The 5123-nt window shown below is 43.7% G+C and overlaps 1 long non-coding RNA gene across 1 annotated transcript; it reads right to left on the bottom strand.

Moving 5' to 3' along the window:
* Positions 1-2179: 2179 nt before the first annotated feature.
* On the bottom strand, positions 2180-2917 carry LOC129639863 (uncharacterized). Its single transcript, XR_008708639.1, has 2 exons — positions 2785-2917; positions 2180-2603 (listed from the first exon to the last, which is right to left on the bottom strand). It is a non-coding gene; the product is annotated as an uncharacterized LOC129639863 (long non-coding RNA).
* Between the last annotated feature and the right edge of the window lie 2206 nt (positions 2918-5123).

The following is a 5123-nucleotide window of genomic DNA, read 5'->3' as shown; positions in this document are numbered from 1 at the left end:
ATCTATTCATAGTGAACCTATATAAGTGGACGTATAAAGAGTTTCTACTATTCTTTGTGAGTGCTAATGAGCAAACCCCCCACCCCCATACAACACAGCATTTGCAATAGGACTTGTCATGTTTGAGTCACAATATACTGTCCTTTCCAGGAGAGTACAGGCGTCTCATATTGATTTATTGTTGTTGATCTAAATGGGTATGCCCTTTCTCAACTCATGACTTAGTGTTTATGTTTTTCTCTTTTAACCCTAAGAGTCTTTGGATCCTTTTTAAACTCTATGCATCCTCAATTCTTTCTGCAAGGTGGCAGTATATCCATGGATATTAAAATATATACCAGCACAACTTTAGGGAAACAAGGCCCTTTAACCTCCACTTTAGGTCCACCTCAGGACATTCCTGATAACTAAGTTGTGAAAGATTCTGCCTACAAATCTGTAGACATCAGTTCAATTCCTGGATAGGGGAGCTCTGCTGGAGAAGGGATAAGCTACCCATTACAGCATTCTTTGGCTTCCCTTGTGGCTCAGCTGGTGAAGAATCCGCCTTCAATGTGAGATGCCTGGGCTTGATCCCTGGGTTGGGAATATCTCCTGGAGTAAGGAAGGGCTACACTCTCCAGTATTCTGACCTGTAGAATTCCATGGACTGTATACTCCATGGGGTCACCAACCGTCAGACATGACTGAGCAACTTTCACTTTCAGCTCTTCAGGCCTAGTAATCTGTTTCCTTCCCCTAATAGCAAGTATTTCAGTCAGTGCTACAAAAGGGCTTTAGGTGTGATAGTGTTAAATGGTGATAATATATAAAATCAGGAATCACAGACCCACGTATCAGGGCATTCTGTCCATATCATCCTGGTAGCTGCTTATGTGACTAATTTTCACAGGCAGCGTTGATAGTTCTCCCACTTCCTTTGAAAGGACAACAAACCCAGGGTCTCCTTCCCTCGTAATGATTTTAAATCACATTCAGTGACTGACTTTGAATCATCCACTGCGTCTTTCAGGAGTTAAAGTGCCAGAAAGATTTAACTAGGGAGCTGAAGTCCAGATAAAAGATACCGTAGCATTGACTTAAAATCTGAACTCAACTCTTTTGATGCTGATGGTGAAACTCTGTTTTAATTGTTTCTAAAATGTTTTCTGAAAACACACGGGATTCCTCTAGTGGAGATTCTGCCTTATATATCTCCATATTTGATTGACTACTCCTTGAAACTATTCAAACACTTAAAAACTACAGTTAACACCAAATTAAATATTCAATACTCTTTTTAAACCATGAAAACTTATAGTACTTTGACTAACAAAAGAGTTTATTGGGGAACAACGTTTTACGACTGTAGTTATTTAGAAATACTAGGGGATGGTGATAAATATAAGACCAGCTTTTACACAGTCTTATATTAATAGTTTTATCAAACGTCTCTGTCCTGACTGCTCTGGCTGTCCAGTGGTTAGGACTTCATGCTTTCATTAGAAGGGGAACCGGTTCAATCCCCGGTCAGGGAACTAAGATCCCACAAACTGCATGGTGCCCCCCACCCAAAAACATTATCTGTGTACCGTGATCCTGTTAGTCATCTGCACCAGGATTGGGCCACCTCCACTGCCCTGCCCTTGCGAGCACACTGTGCCCACAAATTTCTTAGGATAACAGTGGCCTAAATGATAATCGGTCTGATTCCCCCAAACATTATTTTCATCTTTGGCAGTGCTAATTGTGGGTTTTAGTTGTATCAGAATTATGTGCCTCCTGAGCACCTTTAGCTGACAGCATAAGTGAGTGATGCAACAAAGCCCGTTATGACATAAGGGGCCAGGAGGTGATTTCTGCCTGCCTCTCTCAGGGGAAGTATGACATTCACCATCCTCAAGTGAAGCCCTCTTCCCATCTGGGTTCTTGCAATCTAGACCCTAATGTGACATCACACCCCAAACAATGGCAGTAACACCGCATAACTACTCCTTGCCGCTGAGATCAATTTTTAAGCAGGGTTATTCACCTTCAGTGCAGACTCCTGACCCAGTCGAGACCTCTATTCTCTGGCTAATTGAGGACCTGTGGTTCTGTTCCCTCAGCTCTTGGGACCCCACATCTCTCCCCACTCAGGTGCCCATCACTTTGCTTCCTTCCCTCCCTTCCCATCAAAAAATTCACACACACACAAATATCATCTTTCCACCATTTGACGTGTACTTTAATTGCAGCCATCAGTTTACTATGTTAGTGTGAGTGTCAGTCTTTTCCTGGTTGGCCATTTCTAAAAAAGCAGACCTCTGGAGACACAATTCTAAACTGACTGACCTTTTCTATTCAGTTCCTGGCTGCCCAGGTTGTACTTCTCCAGGGTCTCTCATTCTGGGGTGGCTGACCTTACTTTCTCTTTTGATTCTGCCTCTTTCTTTGACTCTGCCTCATGTTTTGGCACCCTTTTAGGCTTTGATTCAATTTCTTACGTGCACAGGAACAGAAAAAATAGGTTGGTTTTCCTGTTTTTTTTTTTTCACCTTCTTTGACTGAGTGCCATATAATCGGATTATCTTTCTCAAGGTTCCTTTTATACATCCTCTGACCCTCATGGTCATATTACGTGCCTTGAAAGACAAGAGAAGAGTATTAGTTTTGGGGAAAGGGTATCACATCTGAGTTGGAAGGGATTAATCATGAAAAGGGATTGGGGCTGATGAGGGCTTTTGTGGCAGGAAAGGGCAATGTAGAGGTCTTGGGTGGCAAAGTCAATTGAGAACGCGGGTAGCATAGATGGAATCATCTTACCTTCACACTGTCCCTGTATCTCTGTGTACAAAGAGTCTTCTTTCGTCCTTTCACCCTTGAAGCACACCGCATTGGAACTCTTCTTGGCTGCCGTGGCTTCCTGGTTACCTTATCATGATAGCAGGAAATGGCCTAACCCAGAATCTCTGCCTCTGACCTCCGTATATATACCTTCTGAGAACAATGAGGAGCCACACCCTTCAATCTGATTGGTCAGCTAGGCACTCCCCCAGCCAATGGTGGCTTTGTGGTCTTAGATATCACAATGTACCACTGTGCCCATCAACATGGGTTAATAGGTGATGAGGGCGGCCATGATACAACTTTCTCACCCCTGACACCTCTGTGTGTCTGATTCTGGCGAGTGGTGTTTCAGGGGCATGGTGTTTCTTCTCATGACCATCTGACTTTCTTTCAGTGCCCTTTATTGTTTGACTTATATGTCCCCCTTCAACACTCCTGCCCCCTCCATCCCTGTATGAACCTCTACCAAACACTTTTCACTCCAAATCTGTTCCTCAGAGTCGTCTAGTCATTTCATCTTTCGACTACCCTTTTCTTACTGGGGGTTTTTGAGGGGCTTAAGGAACTTAAGAGCAAGTACTTAACATGGAAAAAGGTAATTAAGAACAGGTTGAATATTTTTGCTACTCCATTGAGCATTAGAAGCCCCAAGCCTTGGTGAATCCTCTATCTGTTGCCCCAAGCTCTATACACATCTCCATATAATTACACATCAGAGCCAAGAAAGTCATAAATGTCTCATCCACGAATATTGTTAGGGACACTTCAACTCTCATATTGAGTAGGGAAACTCAACTTGCCCCATCTACCAGAAATACATTCCCGATTAAAAAAAAAAAAAAAAATTAAGGTCCCCAAAGGCAAGAGTCAGATGACGAATGCACCACTATCTCTTGACTGAATCACTTTCCCAGTGGTCCCTCATTGACAGGTACCATCAGGTAGGGCCAATGGGGAGCTGACCAATAGCTGAGAAGGAGAAGTACCAGTAGTTATCTCACTGATAGTTGGTTGCTTATTGGCAGGGCCGAATGATGCACGGTCCAATTGCTGAGCAAGTCCTGTTCCATAGGAACAGGATGTGGAGTAATAAGGCAAAGCAATGGCTACCTGCTAATGGCTGTGCTCATGCTGCTCTGTTCCATAAGAATACTTTGATTCCAGTGTACTTTAATCTTTTTGACTAACTCTTTTCTCACTGCAAATTTTAATTTCACATGCTTGTTTAGCTTTTGTACATCATTCTTTTCATTGTATTGCTATGCATGCCAGTCAGCAGTGCTTATCTATATGCCCCTCCAACAGCTGTCACATGATTCCATGTTCCACGTATATTATACCTAATATTTCAAAGCCAACAAGAATGTCAAAGCCAGCCTACCTTGAGAACTACTTTGACAAACCTTAACCTCACAGTGATTCTTATTCTATTCACAAGGTAGCAGAGCAGAGTGATTACAGCCCTATGCAGTTTGCCATTGATGTGCTTCATTTCAACCCACCCTGTTCCTAGGCAACAGGTGTAGCTCAGCCTTGCTTAGTGCCTCAGATGGCCCCATTCACAAGCAGAAAACTCTCAGTGAGTGACCATTCATTGTCCTGCTCAGCTATTGATCAGCACCACAGTGGGCCCTGCCCCCCAGTTATTGTCAAGAAGGGATTACTCGGAAATGATTAAGGAAGGGTGGTGTGGTGGTCATCAGCTGGAAAGTGAGAGAAGAGGCAGATTCATGCATTCTTTTGGAGGGCCTGGAGATCACCTAGCCTTGGGCAATAGGTTGAGCTGGACGTCCAAGGTAATAGACTGGGGATGACATCCTGTAGTGCTCCGGAGCCCTCACTAAGGCCCTCTAGTAGCCTTGGCATAGGCCTTGAGGAGTGGTGAACCTCTCCACCATCCCTGTCTCTGCAACCTACTAGCAGTGGCCATCTTCCTGGGCCTCAGTCTCAGAACTGGTCTCCTCACTTGGACAGCCTGAGGAGATAGGATCTTTTGGGTTGGGTGCCTGGCTCCATCAAGGATGAGACGTGAGCAGATTGTGGGAGCCTTGCCCTGAAGGAGCTGCCATATGAGATCTGTTTCTGCTTATCCAGGATGGGACATTTCAAGGTGAAAGTTGTGCCTTGAGACTTTGCCCTCTCTTGACAGGACAAGAATTACAGAAAATAACATTCATTTGGTAGAGATATATAGGAATATTATTACCGGACAATGTCCTAACTTTAAGCACAAAGTATGAGACACCAAGAAGTGTGTATCATCTTACCACAACACTCTCTATAATTTGCTTTTAAATGTCCTTAACTGAAAACGT

The sequence above is a fragment of the Bubalus kerabau genome, chromosome X, assembly GCF_029407905.1.
Source record: "Bubalus kerabau isolate K-KA32 ecotype Philippines breed swamp buffalo chromosome X, PCC_UOA_SB_1v2, whole genome shotgun sequence".
Lineage (NCBI taxonomy): Eukaryota > Metazoa > Chordata > Mammalia > Artiodactyla > Bovidae > Bubalus > Bubalus kerabau.
This window is presented reverse-complemented; position numbering and strand designations above follow the sequence as displayed.